The sequence below is a fragment of the Hippocampus guttulatus genome, chromosome 8 (genome assembly GCF_054856545.1).
Source record: "Hippocampus guttulatus isolate MCC_2025c chromosome 8, RoL_Hgut_1.0, whole genome shotgun sequence".
Taxonomy (NCBI): domain Eukaryota; kingdom Metazoa; phylum Chordata; class Actinopteri; order Syngnathiformes; family Syngnathidae; genus Hippocampus; species Hippocampus guttulatus.
In genome coordinates, this window is record NC_141268.1 from 8,043,632 (window position 1) to 8,061,894 (window position 18,263).

The 18,263-nt window shown below is 39.0% G+C and overlaps 1 long non-coding RNA gene across 1 annotated transcript in view; it reads right to left on the reverse strand.

Annotated features, from left to right (window-relative positions):
- Window positions 1-599: 599 nt before the first annotated feature.
- Window positions 600-18,263, reverse strand: part of LOC147201011 (uncharacterized) — a 28,575-nt gene continuing 10,911 nt past the window's right edge. Inside the window, exon 2 of the long non-coding RNA XR_015101663.1 lies at window positions 600-957. This is a non-coding gene — a long non-coding RNA (uncharacterized LOC147201011). The remainder of the gene's footprint in view (window positions 958-18,263) is intronic.

Below are 18,263 nucleotides of genomic sequence, written 5' to 3' on the forward strand. Positions count from 1 at the left end.
TGATAGTTTATTCAGTTCAAAATTCTCACAGTGTCATTATTTATTCCATGCATACAATTCACACGTGTCATGGGCCAAGTGCAATAACTTTTTCTCCTCACTTCATCGTCTCCACGTTGATGCTATCTCCATTTAATTAATGCCTCATAATGAATGCTCCCCGACTATATACAGTACGTATCGGCGTAAAACCTTTTCCATTATTCCACGAACTCACTTGCCGGTAATCCTTACATTAGGAGGACAAAGCAACTTGAAATGTTTCAATGCTTTGCTTTTGTTGAGCAATAAATGACAGCAGCTGCCTACAGTTCTTTTCATGACCTCGCCTCAGAAAATAAAAACAGGCAAGACAAACATTTTCACACTCCAGATAGCAATAAGTGGTGCCTTGACATTTGCGTGATCTGACAGGCGAGGTTTATGAGAGACAAAACGTCATTCTGACTTTTTTTTTTTTTTTTTGCTTTGGCTTGGGAGTACCGGTAACTTCATTGAGATATGAAGGCTGTATTGTGACAGTGAAATCAACTCACTTCACAACCATCAGCATTTTGGTGGATAATGAACAATTCTTCAAAAAAGAGACTTCAAGCTGGTTAAGGCCACTCCTTGTTGAAGTTTACTGTCCAAATAAACACAAAACACAGAGAATTACACATTTCAAATTTAAAACAACCAAACAACATTGACTGAAGAATGGCCTGTGAGTATAATGCTAACATATTATGGAAAATGCAATTGACATGCTAAAACACATGCATATATTCTTTATCCTCCATGAAAAACGACAAATATTACAGGAATATGATGACAGTACTGTATTTCAAGTATTACACAAGATTGTTCTCATGTCCTGGACTGTGTAAATTCACTCCGCCACTTGGTCTGTGTACAATTGTGAAGTTTGCGGTGTTCAGTCTGTGTTGAACATATGCTGCATACGGTGGCCTGGAACTGCAATACACAAGAACAAAAAGCCAAACAAAATGGCAAAAAATAAATAAATAGTAAAAATAAAAAATAACCTGAGAAAACCAATCACAAGAGCAAATTTTAAAAAGCACGAAAATTACATGAAAAAAACGACAGTATATAAAATATTAAAAGAATATATGAAATATTAAAAAAGGACGTCATTGTAAATTATAAATGGTTCTCAACTGACCTAGCTGGTTCAATAAAGGTTACTGGTATTATAAAAAACAAAACGGAACAACAAAAACAAATAAACACCAAATCAAAAATTACAAAAACAAATAATTAAACACAACAGCACATGGAAATTAAACACATCAATACAAATAAAATAAAACAAAACAGAAAATATATATACTTGATTGCAAATGACTAATACATGAGTGATTCATGACTGAGGTTGAACGAAAGGCATAGAAAACGCATGTAAAAAGAAAAACAATTTATATAAATTGTTTTTAAAATTGAGAACTGAAGAAGCAGAAAAAAATATAAGACCTATAAAAATAAACTAGTAAATATTATAAGAACCAGTAAAAGAGATCATTATCATGCACTATTGGAGCAGAATAAAAGTAACACACAAGAAATATGGAAAATACTTAACCAAGTAATCAGAAATAGTCCTAAAAAAATTGATTATCCAGAGTATTTTATCAAAGGCAAAAATACTATTTTGGAAAAAACTGCAGAAATAGCAACTGAATTTAATGAGTATTTTGTCAACATCGGCAGTAACCTAGCAAAACAAATTCCTGATCCAACAAACTTGTTTGAAATAGATAGTTCTTGAAGCAGGAAATACTGAACTCTAGTGGACCAAAGGAAAAAAGAAAAAAGAAATCCAGCAGTGGATCGATGACTCTCCCCTCCACAAACAATATATTGCTTTTTATTTAAATGGCAGATGATGACCAAGCAGAGGCATTTTGTACATTCTATTGACAAATTCCCAAGACGCTTCATTAAGTTCTTAATTTCCATGTTTTATTCTCACTTCATCCTAGTATTTTCAACGTCATAACTAATGGCTTGAAGGTAGTCGTGTGTCATTTCTGTTTTCGTGTCGTTAAAAATGCTTCTTTCCATTGCTTTTTTTTCCTAGAGATTTTTTTTCAACGAAAATAATAAACCCCACAACACTTTTGTGATAGTTAACGAACTTGTCAAACAGCCAAATCGAGTTCCACATGTGTAAATGCAATGTGTTCAAGTACGAAAGGAGGCGTGGTCTACATTTTGAAATTGAAAACAGCTCCTTGACATTTTTGTAACGTGCGTTTGTCAAAACATCCATAGGTTTAAAGAAGCCTAGTAGACTTTTCGCTCATTTGAGGTCCCGTTTCTCCACTGTCAGCCCTCCAACCTTCTTCTGCGGGGCCAATGCAGAGTTCGGCTTCCATTATAATGATGACCGGGACTGGCGGTAGAAGAGGATTGTGACAGGGAAAACGCCCACAGTCCGAACCACAAAGATGAAGTAAAAGCATCATCTCTATTTTTAGCGGTGAAGGTTGTGAGTCATCAACAAAACTCAAACATACAATTGTCAATTAGCGTAGGGGGCCTCACAGCAGCAACTAAGCTGAACATTCCAATGCCGTTTATCAGAAGCTAACAACAACTTTGAGATCTTCGTATTTCTATGTCGACTGGTCGTTGCTGGAAAGCGGCTTTGAAGCTTGCCAGATTGCCAGGTCACGGGCAAATACTGTCAACCTTTATCCAAAAACAAACCATTAGTCTCAATTTGGCAACGTTTGAAACTAGGCAGATGAGAAGCTATTTACTTGGGTTGTTTTCATTCACGTCATTCTTGTTGGGTGGGCTGGCGCGCCAGAGACCCAACTATTTGTTTAAAAGTGATTGAAAAACTAAACTTGAAGAAAGTAACTGACATAGCAGTCTCATGTCATCGCCACTAGATGATGCCAGAGTTGCATCAATGTTTTTAAATTTTCTGCGGCAGGAGAGAGGCGCTTCTGAGTATTTTTAACAATAGGACTGTTGGGGGAGGCCCAAGTCTTAGGCAAATACATTAAAAGGTGTCAAAAAAATCCTCTGTGTTAAAACATCGTCACAGAATGAGAGCTATACGCACATTGCATGGAAATTAAGTTGATACTATAAACCTTACAATGATGTCATATAATTTGCCAACTTCCTCTGAGGGCCGGCGGCATACAGAAAAATTGAAGCGCCACTTTGACATTCTTTAACCTTATTGTTATTATTTTTTTTTATGCACCAAAACCATCAAGCACAATATCCCAAGAGAAGTTATGCACCCTGCACTGAGCAAATCTTCACATTCAGAAATAAAATGTTCAAGCTGTAGGAAGATAAAAAAGTTTAAAGCAGTTATTTCAGGATCATTAATGTGATCCAGGATATTCACAATTCAGACCGTGACACAGAGCAGAAAGTATAGTAGGGTAAACCTTTTTGTTTCTGAAAGAAAAAAATATATAGTGCGTAAATTTCACGGTTCAGCCCGTACTCTTTGTAATTAATTGCATCTCTGAAGAGTTATTCTGCAGTTAGAAAAACTCTGCAGGGCTATGATTAATTAAGCTCCGCCCTCACACCTGCATTTCTCCAGATTGAGAGAGACAATTCAGCACCATTTTCCACCTCCTCTATTTACACATGGTAAGTGAAACTATGCTCAAACTTATTAAAGGTAAGTCAGCACAAAACATTTCTTTACAATAGTATAAACAACGTATTATGATTAATACTGAATTAAAATCCACTTGTTTTTAATCCATCTCAGGTGGAGCAGCCATTTTACCACTTGCTGTCAAATGAAAATGACACACGGTTGCTCAGGGCTCAGGTAACAACCAATTACCTGTAGTTGACAGCAAGAGGCAAAATGGCTGTTCTTGAGGTGGAGGAAAATTACAACAGCAATCAGAATGACATGTTTAGACTAGGGGGGGGGGCATAGAGTAGAACATATTATTGTAAAAAAACATTTTTACTTGGCTTCCCCCTTTAAATGTATTATGAATTGATGCTATGAACTGTATGTAGTATGTATGCTGAGAACAATACAATTTACTAAGTGTTGTTTGTTGCAAGGAATGAACAGTAAATGTGTCCATATTTGTGTCGCTGGCATCGAACAAGCTAGCAAGCTACGGTGAAAATTAGCCTTGATAATTAAAGGAACTGTGTGTAAACCTTTGTTGATATTTCAGTGTTCATTATTTCGAAAATCCACTATTAATTTCAACAATATCCCCCCCCCCCCCAAAAAAAAATGTATGTTCGATCACATCAAAATATTTTTAAAAATGTAATTGTGGGTAAAGTAATCACTAATTATATTTCCGTACATAGAGCGCACCACGCCTACAGGAGGCTCCCATGTTTCGCTGCCATCTTTCTGCTACCGATACTCAAAGGAGACAAATTTAGCGAAGGTAGTTCCTCAATATTATGAACACGTGTCTAACAAAATTCACTTACTCTGTCACTTGAGGGAATAGTAGAAGTCGTTTGGGTTGACATGTTGCTTGTACCTCTGCTGAAGAAGTAATTAATTAGTTCACTACTAGACGACACTAATGTGTACATACTGCACCTTTAACTGTTAGTTAGCTTGAAATGCAATTGGTTCTGCATGGAAATTGGTGTGTAGCACCAATTCTATGTAACTTATGTTTGACCGTACTAGTTTATATATTTCTTAAAAGCTGACATCAATAAAATAATCTCACAAACAAAGCAAATATTATCTTATCACTGTCAGCAGCTATACCGTTTTGGGTGGCCTATTTCCAACTCTTTCCAGTAGCTTTGAATGTAGCACAAGTGCCCGCTTACAGTATGTTGTGTTCTGGCCCTGACATTTGATCCTCATAAAAAAGTGCCTCGGTGTAATATGGTAGAACGCAGACACTAAATACAACCGCGTTGTATTGACCGATGTTTTGGTTCTGAATTCAGTACAGTTGTTGGCTCCGGAATGGCATTTGTTGGCATTCACATGACATTTCTGAGAATTGCAAACGCTGGTAGATTGTGGTCATGTGTACATCAGGAGTTAGAGGTTTATAGTCAAAGCAAAAGCGCAAAAAGGACACTCTGAACCATTCCACCCGTGGTGAGTGAGCAGCCATGTTGGAGCAGAGAGAGAAAGTGGGAAATGATCAAGGCACCTCAAAGAAAATATGTTGCCATGTGTCATACAAATTACATCAGCACTGTAATCCTCCATCTTTTTCTCATTTGCTTTTTTGGAACGCCGCAAACACTCTCGGGTATCCATTGAAGGTCAGACAGGATAATATAACTAGCAGTGCAGTTGAAGGCCTGTTATTAGGGCAAACACGCTTTAGCTTCTCAGACCTCAAGTTCCACAGTTTTTTTTCTTTCTTTCTTTCCGCTATCGCTACAGTGGAGGTGGAATTTCCCGATGATGAGGAACACATTGGAATCTTTTCTCTCAGTCAAAAGAGTCTCCATTTGTTTGGGTTTTTTTGTGCTCACATTGCAATGATCTTGGTTCACTGAAGGTCAATGTAATGGCAATACAAGGTGAAGTGAACCCATATACAGCGCACATGGGTAAAGTGAACCTCTCCATACGCTTGCCATGTACCAAATTGAGACCAGGAGGTTACAGAGTAAAGATGCTAAGCTCAGTTGACCAGTGAATAGACAGAACCATATAAGGTGCCTTTGAGACTTACCCATTTTGCTTAGCTTTTTCAATGAACCTAAAAATTCATAGTATTGAATCGAAGTTATGTTAAATGAATATTGGTCAAGTTCTATGAATAAACTGCAACCAGACAATATTGCAAAGGGCGACTAGAAAATGAGAAAATAAGTGAGGCTGTTGACAGGATACGATGGACATTCATTATTTAAGTGATTTATCATTAAACCGGTATGTCTGATTATAATAAGACCTTTGAGTTTCATTTATTCTTCTCCATTTTAATGATGGCAGTAATTTTGCTATGGCCCCTTTCATATTTGTCGTTTTTTTGTGTCATTTTATCTTATTTAGTTTTTTTCCTCCAATATGTGGGTATTTTTATCTCATATTTCGGTCTTTCTTAATATATGTTTCTATTTAAAATCTATGATACCATTTTCTAATATTCGTGGTGCAATAGAATTGTTTTGTGTAGTTTCGAGTAGTTTTGTATTTTTCATCTGTGTTTTTTCATCTAATGTTTTCCAATCTTATATTGTATTAGTCTATTGTTGCTATTTTATTTTATTTTCTTCTCCTCACCTTTGTAGTCATCCATTCTCTTAACCATTTCTCCTCACTTGGGTTGTGGGCTTGCTGGAGCCTATCTCCAGCTTTCAGTAGGCGGGGATAGGTACACCCTGAAATGTTTGCTCGACAACCGTGGGGGCACAAATAAACAAACAATCAATCATTCACACTCACAAGCACACCTCAGGACAATTTAGAGCATTTAATCAACCTACCATGCATGTTTTTGGAATGTGGGAGGGAACCACATAATGATAATCATCCAAACTCAATCAGAGAAAGCAAACCCCAATTATCTGGCCCAACGTTTTCTTGAATATCCAGTGGTGTGTTGTGTGTTAAGAATGATTTTCTGCTCAGAAAATGGTTGAGACGTCAATCGTAAATGGTAAACCTGTTCAATATACACAGCAAGGTTAGAATAGTTTGGGGGTTTTATTGTGGTTTTTATTTGGATTTAAATTTTCTTTTTTTAATTCGTTATTAGAGAGTCTTTGTTAATTCATTTTGCTCCTCAAAATGCTTCATTTTTGTTTAGCTTGATTAGTTTTAGTTTGTTGAGTATTTGTTGAGTGCTGGACAAAAAAAAAGGTCACGACAAATGTTGTGGTGTTGTATTTTGTATGAAAGTAAACTGCAATCCCAAATGGCTCTTCAACCTTCCCTCTTCTGTATGGCTGAACAGTAAAAGTGAAATAAATATATTCCATATGAACTCCAAAAACTCATGTATGAAATGAATTACTAAAATCAAAAACCAAGGATATTTGAGCTTTGTTACTTTGTTAGTTTTATGAACGGAAAATGTTGTTTCGGCTAACTCTCTATTTGATTTTATTTCGTTAACCAGTATTTTGTTTTAGATGTTTTTATATTGCTAAAAAAAGTTCAATATTTTTCAAATGTCATACAATACAGTATTAATTTCAGTTGTACTGCATTTGAAAGTTTTTAATTCTGAAACCATTTTGTCTAACATTATGCACTATTGTCAAGATATATACTTTTATTTTTGTACTTTTAAAATGAACATTTCCAATTTCTCTGTATAACTCATCAAATTTTTGTCAATTCCCGCCATATATTGTACATTTGTAAAGACATTTTTACAAATATATAATTTATGTATTTGATATTTTTGTTTAGCTACAGCCTGCACTGGTAAACCACACTGTGGTCCAAAGAAATGAAGCCGTATGGTCCAGATAGTTTTGTGATCCTGTACAATGGAAACTGGAGTGTAGTGAACTGAACCAAGCGCTATTGCGCGGTGCAAATGGGACTCAATCGGATAACACAGTATGTGTGATGTGCCAGGATAACCTCTTTACAATAATACAGTATGAGACCGTTACTTACCGGTATGCTTTCGCTTCGTGTGTGTGTGACTGAGAGACTTTGATGGGTCACTCATAGGCGGCGTCATGAACATTCAGCTCTCCGATGTGGCCTGCGTGGTGTGAAAAACCTCGTTTCTTGTCACTTCTCCTCCTCGACCTCTGACCTATTTGCACTTTTGGCGAGGGCATTAGGGGCATGTGGACACTCAACCAACCACCATCTATCTAGGTCAGCAAATCGCCCTTGGTGTCACTGCGCCGTGGAAGAATACGACTAATTGCGTTTCACGGGATGTTGCCTCGACGGGGGTAAATTCCATCTGTTGCCAAAGCCTCTTCATGCTTCATGCCTGTTTAGTCATTCATATGGTTCCCATTCCTTACTTATTTTCTGACAGGCCTTCCATGACAGGCACGCAACTCAACACACTTAAGTACTTTCAACTTCTCAAAGTTTCCCTAACCTGAAAAAAACCCATTCACTTTTTTTTTATGACAACGGGGAGATCTGTTTGGACACTGAAATAAGTGCTTTGTTTTTCCAGTCAGTTATCCCCATGGTTGGGCATGATACGGGACTCCTTGATTAACAATGATCCAACACGTCAAAATGGCCATATTCTGTCACTAACCTCGGCTAACGGTAGGAGCAGTAGTAGAGTCAAAATTATGGTAAATATTTGAAAGAAAAACACAAGGCCGTAAATGAACAATCCAATGAAAAACACTATGTAAGACGCGAACGGAATGTGCCTTCAAAACAAAACATACTGCCATGTTTTTCCCCCTTCCGCATTCAACTTTTGCAGAGAAGACCTACGAAACAAAAATATGGACGGAAAAAAATCCCACAGAGATACTATTTGCCCAATTTTGTCACTCTCTGGGTTCAAGTTTTGTAGAGAGAAAAATTACCCAAATCCTCCATTTCAGCTAACGTGACTGCAGTGGCCACAGAAAACATCTACCTCCTCCCTGACCATGTGTATCAGACTTCAATAGAACGCAACGCACCGTATTGTATCTGGCCCATAGGCAGTCACGTCAGGACAAGCAGTGACTGAATGTAACAAAATGCTACCATCCAAAATAAACTTGCTCTGAAGACACTACCAAATTGTGGCAAAGCACCCAACATACAGGGCAAAATGTCCGCTTTTGTTACTTGTTGTGTCAGGTTTTGTCGCATTCATCCAGTTTTACTGCGCACCGTGACCTTTGTGGAATTGTTTTTGTTTTTTTTAAACTGTCAAAATCTGGCATCCACGGCAATAACGTCCAATCACATTTGCCAATCCCATCCCACTATGTTGTGTCACATTTATCCTATTTTCTCCACGGGCCGAGGCCCGAAATGTGATTGCTGTGTCCGCCAGGAACATAATGCAAATGCAACATGATCAAGAATATCCAGCTTTTACTGTATGCATTAACATAAATCAAGGCCTGCTCCCAAACAAATGTTGGGTGGTGTCTGCAGTTGAAAATTAAATGTCCCAGCCACTGTAAATTGTTGATAGAAATTTTAACGTCCGAAGACTGTCAGTTCTTCCCTTTGTTTAAAATTGCTCTCAACTGAAGGGAGATTTCCGATTACAGTAAATGAGTATTTTGATGTTCTAAAATGCTCTTACGCCTAAACCTACATACATGTCTATGTATTAAAGCATACACTAAACGCAGGGGTGCCCATTACGTCGATCCTGATCTACCGGTAGTTCTAAGACAGGTCCCAAGTAGATCCGAAGAGTGTCGAGGAGAAAAAAAACAAACAACCATTTGTGTGTCTCTGTACATGTCACTAATATATTTTTTTGTGTTAATGTACGCTGCACCCTAATCATCCTATCAGTCTAATTTTCACCCAAAAATATTTAAAAATTAAAAGCAGGTAAATCTTGAATTTACGATGGCGCGTGATTATGTCACCGGAAGTTGTTAGCGCTCAGCAGTCTGCAATTGCAGCTTTTGATCAGAGCTGTTGCGCTCTATCTTTTATCGACATTATTCTCATTCAGAGTTTGCTTCGTGTACAATTCACAGAGGGCACGGGCAAAGGATAGGAAACTAGGAGGGTCCAGGGAAGCACTTTAAAACGGTACGTGTGAGCTACGATAGTTAACAGGCTGCAAAAGTGCATTGCATGCCTCAGTTTCAGGCTGTTTCTCATCATGGCGTGTGTGTGTGTGTGTGTGTGTGTGTGCGCGTGCGCCATTCATCAGCGCGCGCGTGCCGGTAAGGGTAGATCCCGGGAGGTTAATTGATCGAAAAGTAGATCTTCGGTCCAAAAAGTGTGGGCACCCCTACACTAAAGTATAAGGCGTATTTTAAAGTATCATGCCTCTCTCTCTGTTTCACCGGCTTATTGGACATTAGCATGGATGTAAATGTCCTGAAATTCACATGTGTCGCAAGGGTTTTATGTAATCATCTAAATTGTTTTGTGTCTGTTCAAAATAGTCAAATGCTTATCGGAAAAAAAGTGCACATTTTTGTTGGGGATTTGCATGTGGTTGAAGACTAACACACACACACACACACTCATACATGTACGTCACGGTGGTCAACTGGTTAGCACATCAGCCCCAGAGGTGTCGGGTTCGATTCCGGCTCTGGCCTTCCTGTGTGGAGTTTACATGTTCTCCCCGTGCCTGCGTGGGTTTTCTCCAGTTACTTCGGTTTTCTCCCACATACCAAAAACATACACGGCAGGTGAACGGAACACTTCAAATTGCCCCTAGGTGTGACTGTAAGCGGAAATGGTTGTTCGTTTATGTGTGCTCTGTAATTGGCTGGCAACCGGTTCAGGGTGTCCCTTGTCTATACTGCCCGAAGACAGCTGGGATAGGCTCCAGCATGCCCGCGACCCTTATGACAATAAGATTAAGATATCCTTTATTTGTCCCACACTGGGGAAATTTACAAATAAGCGTATTAGAAAGTGTATATTATTATGATACTTTTATGTTATTTTTATTTTGTTTTAACTGATCATTTATGGGAATACTCTACGGGAGTGACACCTACAGGACACTGGTTTTCCCATCTTAGCAAGGCTATGGCAACTACTGAGTGTGAGTTGCAGCTGCAAAACCAAATGGATGCTACACTTTGAGGGCCCTCAGGGGGAGCTCTGAAGCTGTGCAGGTATATGCCATTTAGCCTTGATGGAGAGATGGTGCACATTAACCACTCCTGGGTCCTGTTTTTTTGTTGTTGTTTTTTCCCTCCATCTTGTGGATCAGTGTGTCGAGCTGGGCTCCTGAGTGCAGCAAGCTCCCTTGTTCCAGATATTAAATTACTCATGAAACATTTGCCCGGCCTCCAGGCCCTGTTGCTGTGTGGCTTGTTGCGAAACCTCCACTTAGCCCCTGAAATGTCCCCTGAGAGTGTAGCCTGTGTCACCTCTCCCAAGGAAAGTCAATTTTTCCAATTTAGGAACGGGACATAAGAGGCAATTTCGGCACGCATTAGCATCATGTCGCTCGACCCTTGTCGCCTCCGTGCTGCCATACCTGTCGCCCTCGCCGTGACTGGAGAAGTGCTGCTGTGCTACGACAAGCAGCCTGAGAGCTCGAACATTGTACAACACAAAACGAAAGAGTAAGCGAGGCTGGAAATTAAAAAAAGAAAAAAAAAGGAAAAAGGCCAATCGCTCATGCTGTGTTAGCTTGAGTGAACCAGAAAGCTCTGCACCGAGCTCGGTGAACCCTGAAGTTATTTTAAAGATACAGTGGCAGAGTTCGGCGGGACAATATGAGAACAAGAGTCTGTCCGGACCAATTGGATTTGACGGCCCCTCTTTTGACGCTGGCGATTTTATTTGGCTACTGTCACTTTAATGGACAGTAACTCACACATTCATCTTCATTGTGCAGCAAAGCCATTAAACAAATGCCTTTTTTTTAATACTTCATAGATTGACAATTACATCTTTTAGGCAGAAAAGAAACTAATTAAAAAGCTATGCAAAGACTGGATTCAAACGACAGGTCTGAGCACCCATTCTGATTAAATGCGTAACCGTGCATTTTTAAATCTTCATGTCCATTTCATAAGGCGCACATCCCATATGACTGCGTTTTTATTCCTCAACACATGAAATGTTGAAATGATACCTCGAGACGCAAATGACCACCTTATAGAATATAATGTGACAATAATGTCAACATGGACTGAGCAATCCTCCATGAACGATGCGTACTTCATCTTGTTGCTTTTGTCCAGAGTAACCATATTTATGGTTATTTCACATTCTCCTCATTGCAACACAAACAGGAAATTCAATTTATATATATATTTTAAACCTGCGAGTAATAAGGAACCGATGAACCTAATGTCTAGTCTTCATTACAAGAAAACTACTTTACTGTTCTCCGGAAAGGATCGTTAACAAAATTAGTGGCAGCCAAGATTTTGGCACCATACTCACTCGGATCATACATTTTTAACAAAGTTTTAAATGTTAAATGCGCTTTTAGGTGGGGGGGGAAAAATCCCATATGAAACCTTGTGGGGCTGAAATTCCCCACACTGCTTCCCCCCCACCGAACATCTTTAAATCAATTTATGTCTGCCAGCTAAAGGAAAGTGACTGGAGCATAAAAAGCGGCGTTGAGCGAGATGAAGAGAGACAGCTGAGTTGTTTGACTGCGACTGGACGCTGTGAGTTATTCTTGTGTAGGCGCCCGTCAATCCGACTGAGCGCCGACGTTTCATGTGTAAGAAACGCCAGGGTCGACTCAGGGGACGCACAAAAAAAAGGTTCCATTCTAGCTGGTGCTGTTTAATGTTTTTGTTTTTTTTACAAAGAAACAATTGTCTCACCATTAAATGCAACTTAAACGGTTTACTGATAAACTGTGATAAAATCACAAATGATTAGTTATTACCGTTGTGTTCCTAAACATATATTTTTAAGCTAGTTTAAAAACGTTTTTTTTCCTGTTTTTCCAGCACATCTGATTTTTAAGATATTTTATTCTTTTGGCTTTAAATTTAATCCATCAAAGCTTGCGCAAAATGAATTTTACCATGCATTAAAATTGATATCGACATGCATCAGAAAACAAAAATTCAACTAAATATTACATAAACTACATTGCATATTAGATTATTGATACCATATTATGAATATGATTATTATGATGCGCTAGAGGAAAAAAACCTATTCAGAATGAGCCCACAAAATTCCTCTGAATAAGTTTACTTGCATTTCTGATTAAAAAAAAAAGTAGTTGATTGACCAGAGTTACTATGACTACCAAGAGTGAAAACTCCGACCTCGTCCAAGTCTGTGATCACTAATTCTTCATGTGGAGAGAAAATGGCGAATTAGCTCTTTAAGTGCTGGATCCATGACCTCACCACTCAAGTAGCAGACAGAGCTCCATGCTGAAGGCTAAAACAGACTACTAATAACTGGATAAAAGTACTTAAGAGGACAAAAAGCCTGAGGAGTAATTTATTTTTAGGATTTGGAGCCTTAATTGTGAATATTGTCATTTGTTGCATAAACAAATCATTTTGGTTGTTTTCATTTCTTTTGTCAAATAATAATTCTTTTGAATTTCTTATGGGGAAAACTACATAGATGTACTGATTTTAGATTGTTTGAGGCAATACTGTACAGTATGTGCATGTATTTTCGACCTCCATTTTCTTCAGCAATATCACGATCGTATGGATCATGGTGAGAATGTGGGAATTTTCAGACCACTCTGTCTCTAGCTCAAAGTTGTCTGCAGTGATGTCTTTTCACCAGTAGAAAGCAGAAGAAGCATCGAGGGGCAGACTGGCTGACTGCAGGCAGCCGGCGTTCCCCATATGGCCTCCAAGGGGCCTCTCGATGCGTTGGAGTGAAAAAGGTGACAAGCCAGTCACCAGTGATTATTAGCAGCTCACTCATGAAATGACCGACCGCGGCGGGGACGGCGGGCGAGACGGGACGCGGTCGGTCAAAGGTTCTGAGGTGTTTGTCTGTACTTGAAGACAACACGGAGAGCGCCATCTTGAATGCTAATTGGATCTGTGATGTCATTCCTACTATTCTCTTACGACTACGATTACCACTTCTATGACTACTTCATCCTCTCTTATCACTACTTCGTTGACGACTAATTCCGACGAGTGTCATCAAAAAAGTCCAGATACTGTTTGGAGATAGTATTCAATAAAGTTTCCACTATATTGATTTTAGATAATGGCTACCAGGTTTGCCTCACAGTCGAGAGGTACTGAGCTTTACTCCTCCTGTAAGGAGTTTTGATGTTATTTCCTGTGCTTGTGTGGTGTGTGATGGAGATCGCGGATGAGAATAAGCAGCAGAAAAAACAGAGGGTGTCATCATTAAACATGAATAGATAACAATTCAATGGCAGAAAATGTTGAGGAATGTATATCACAGAAAGAAATTCATTTCTAGGTCAACAATTCTCAGAAAAGTAAGATGAAAACGAAAGCTCACGTTCAAAGATACCAAATAAAATATGTCTAAGCAACTGATTCTTTTTTGGAAATAAAAGTCGGTAACAGCAGTTTGCATGAAATCGAGAAATCATGAAGTTTTAATCCGTAAACTTCAGTTGATGCAGTACCCAACTTCTCCGGGTGACATGCTAACTTTTCTAATTTGGCTCCATCCACTTTGTTAACTGACTACCTTAAACATATGGTCACTTATGACGCCAATCCTTGTTGGAAGACAAACAAACAATTTGCATTTCAGCCTGAGAAGAGCTTTAAAGTGTACAAAATGAATGCAGTGGTGCTACAAAGTAAGTCGAGTGAAGTCTAATAAATCATTCAAATTCAATAATTCACAAATGTGTCTCGGCTTAACGGTCGTCGACTTCTTAACCTCACTCACATTCCGGGTAAAGTTTTCTCCGTTGTACTTATTTTTTGTGTCTTCATGCATGAGTGATGCTGTAATTTGATGAGAGGGTGACATGAGATTAATTAATAAGAAAACGCACATTTTTAATTCTAAGTAGTAAATAATGCACTTCATGTCTTCTAGTTCAACAAAAAAGTAGTTCCGTACAATCTCAAAAACAGATCTAACTGTTTGAAACTTTATGGATTTTAGGACACTTTAGGAGACTAGATCAAAACACTTAAAAAGAATTTGACATCTGGCATCGTCCTGGAAAATACACGCACACACACATATATGCACATATGTAGCCTTTGAACAGCCTTAATATTTATTGATTGCCACTCTTAGTACCCAAAAATAATTTGCTGATTTTCATTGGAAGGGGTGACTTGAGCCTTGTTATCATACTTTTTTTTTAAATCAACAGAAAACGTTCACTCAGAGCAAACCCTGTGTCTACAATATCAAACTAGAAGAAAATTCAATAGACTGCTGACTTAGGGACAAAGTTACAATATTGACTGCGATCTATTTTTTTAAATCGTGGATCGACACATTTTTAATTGTCCTTCTACCATGTTCAACCTCAGAAAATGAATTCATTTTGAATGGCACCAGAATTTTATAGCCATGCAAGGGGTGAGGTGAAACCATTGTGCGTCGGAGATTGCAACAACACACTGCGCGGGGCGTATCATATGCCACTGAGCTATCACCAATAGACAACAACATACATTTGTTGACATATACATTTAATGGGTCAGTTAATCCACTTGCGCACAGCCATTATTGTACAGTCGAGTCTGCCGATGGGATAAGATGGTGTGTGTAAACCTGCCCCCCCTAGCCCAGCCTCTCATCACGTATTATTTATGAGCCACAACTCCAGCCAGATTAGACCTGATTGGATCGCTGGTGCCATATGTGACCTACAAAAGCGGTGCTCCGCTTGTGCCGCATGGCGGGAGGGGTCAGTGATCTCCCTGGGCAAAGGTTGCCATGGGAACGACCTCTGGATGCTCCGCTCGCACATCTCAGGGAAGAATTATCCAGGATTTCTTTATGTCTCTGTTTTCTGCTCCACTTCCTCACTCGCTACGCCGCTTCCCTGCACGCGTGCCTACACATACTGTGCATGCGCGCTGCGCATACGATGACAACGCCAACCACTGTATACATACATGCACGGGTACACACACACACACACACACACACAGGCAAGTGACTCAAGGCTGGATTTTCAAGCGACGTGTTAAAGCTCATAGCAGAGTCCTGTTTTAGCAACAAAACACACACACACAAAAAAAAAAAAGACACCCAGATTCATAAAATGACATTCATTACTCGGTTGGTCAACTCGGCTGAATGTCATGACGGCTTTCTTGAGCCTGCAATAAAATTCTGCTGGGTGGTGAAAAATGTTATCTGCAGTCTGGGAAACTTGACATTTTATAGTATGTTTGCTCTTGCTGAAACTTCACATCTAAATTCAGCATGATCCCTTATCTGCGGGCGACGATGTATGTAGGTAGGTAGGTAGTTTGCGGTGAAGGACTTGTGAGACATCTTAAACACTCAACACAACCAGGTGCTTCTCTATTTGTGTCCGGCAACGGCACAAACTTAAGATTGCCTCCTAAATGGCAATGTTCACGTCACTTCACAATCACGTAGTCTGTGGATTGGCCGATCTTGGTGCTGGGATTGTAAACATCGAGCATTTATAACTCTAGGACAGTGGTTCTTAACCTTGTTAGAGGTACCGAACCCAACCAGTTCATATGCACTTTCACCGATCCCTTATTTAGTGAAAAATAAAAATATGATTTTTTTTTTTACAAATTCAAGACATTAAAAAAATACATTTATTAAAAACAGAAAAAAGTAAATAAAATTACATGGCAAAAGTATAGTTTTTAAAAAAATTGTATGACGTACTATCATGACAGTCACACAGTGACGGCTGAGTGAACTAAATTTCCCACAGCACTGATTGGACAAGCAATGTTGTGTGATCATCTGCAGCCAGTGATGGCCAGGCGGGTGTATCATGACTAATTGACATCTTGAGTCGTGTGCGTCTTAACCTCCATGGCAGAGGCTCCGTCGAACCCCTGAGACCGATTCACCGAACCACTGTTCTAGGTCTTGGCAAAAAAAAAAAAAGAGTCACCTCACCCGACTTCAGGCTTTCATGACTACAGTAAAAGCAAAAACTGTGTTTACAGGGTCCTAAAAACTATAAAAGAAAATGTAAAAGACTGCAGAAAAAGGCAATATATAGAAAGTTCGTTTGTTTCATAAATTTTTTCTGCACTTCTTTTTTTCAAAATTCTTCACACAAATAAGAAAACATTTCACCGAAATGGCAAAACATTGTACTTCATATGCAAAAGCAAATACGTCTTGTTTAACTCTTCAAACCTTTGTCAAAAATATCTATATTTTTGGATCAAACATTTAGCACAATCCATCATATTCGTAACCACAAAATGCGCCAACTACACACTGATGGTAAGAATGAAAAATACATCTGGCTTTTGCTTTCTCTGCGCACGAGTTAAACAATGTCAGTGTGGCGTCATACTTTGGTCATAGTTCTGTATTTTTATTCAAGGTGTTGACAGCATTTACCGTAAACATCAAAACAAGCACACCATTGTGTTATGTTTTGTTTTCCCATGTCAACACACAACAAAAACAAAACAAACAACAACAAAAAACAGTAACTTAATTGAGAGGAAAACCCCCCCCCAACAACTCAGTTCGCATTGTGCTGCCCCTCTGGGTCATTCCCGTTGATTACATTGTCCATCATTGGAGCTCTGATGTCATCAGTAATTTCTATTTCTTCCCTCACCTTCTCATTCTCCCTTTCTTCACCTCCACATTTTCTTCCTCGGCCTCCTCCAGTTCTCACTCTTCCTGCTCCCTCCATTGTACTCCACACCGACATCTTACCTGTGGCCAATGTTGTCCCTGAATGAGTTCAAGAATGAAAGTTCACGAACTTGTCCACATTTTGGGGCGAACATGAACTGAACGTAGTGTGTTTTTGCTCTGTGAATGTTTTGGCACTTAGTACAAAACAGTGTTTGTGCTTTTTAGTTTTGCAAACCCCATAAGTGGTTATTCTGTAGATATAATTAAATTTAGAAATTGAGGTACAACAATCACTGTTGCGCTTAAGGATTTAAAAAAAATGTACATGGCCCATGTATGCATTTTAAAATTTTTTTTGGTTGTCCGTCTACCTGAATTTGACTTATGTTGAAGTAAAACACAAATGAAAGTCACAATTAGATTCGGCATGTACTGATTTGGCTCAGATAATTAACTTATTTTTTCCACCCCTCCCTTTGATTTCAGCGCAACATCTTCACAAAGTTACATGGAAAAATGTTTTATCTTTGCATAGCGTGGCTAACCAGTCGCCTAGCAAACATGCAGCATGTTCGATACATAACCCGGCAGCTTGAGCTTCTTGCTCGGCAGGGCGTAAACAGCAAAATCAAAAGGAGATCCCGTTACTAAGTTATTCTATTGCAAAGAACAGGGGAAGAAAATATAATTGGATCCCCATGGAGGTTCTCAGTTTCTCTACCAGCTTCCTCTCAGGGTTGAGGTTAAGTACAAAGGAAATACAATAAAGAGCTAACATCCCTCGAAGCGGCAAGCAAGTTAAATCAAGCATTTTTATGATTTCCAACTGTGAAAGTACCTCCGGATCACATGTAGTCATTAGACAACGGTGGGGATTTTGGGAAAATTTGTATTGATCTGCACACGTGTGAAAGACTTCACAATGCCGTTGTGTGAA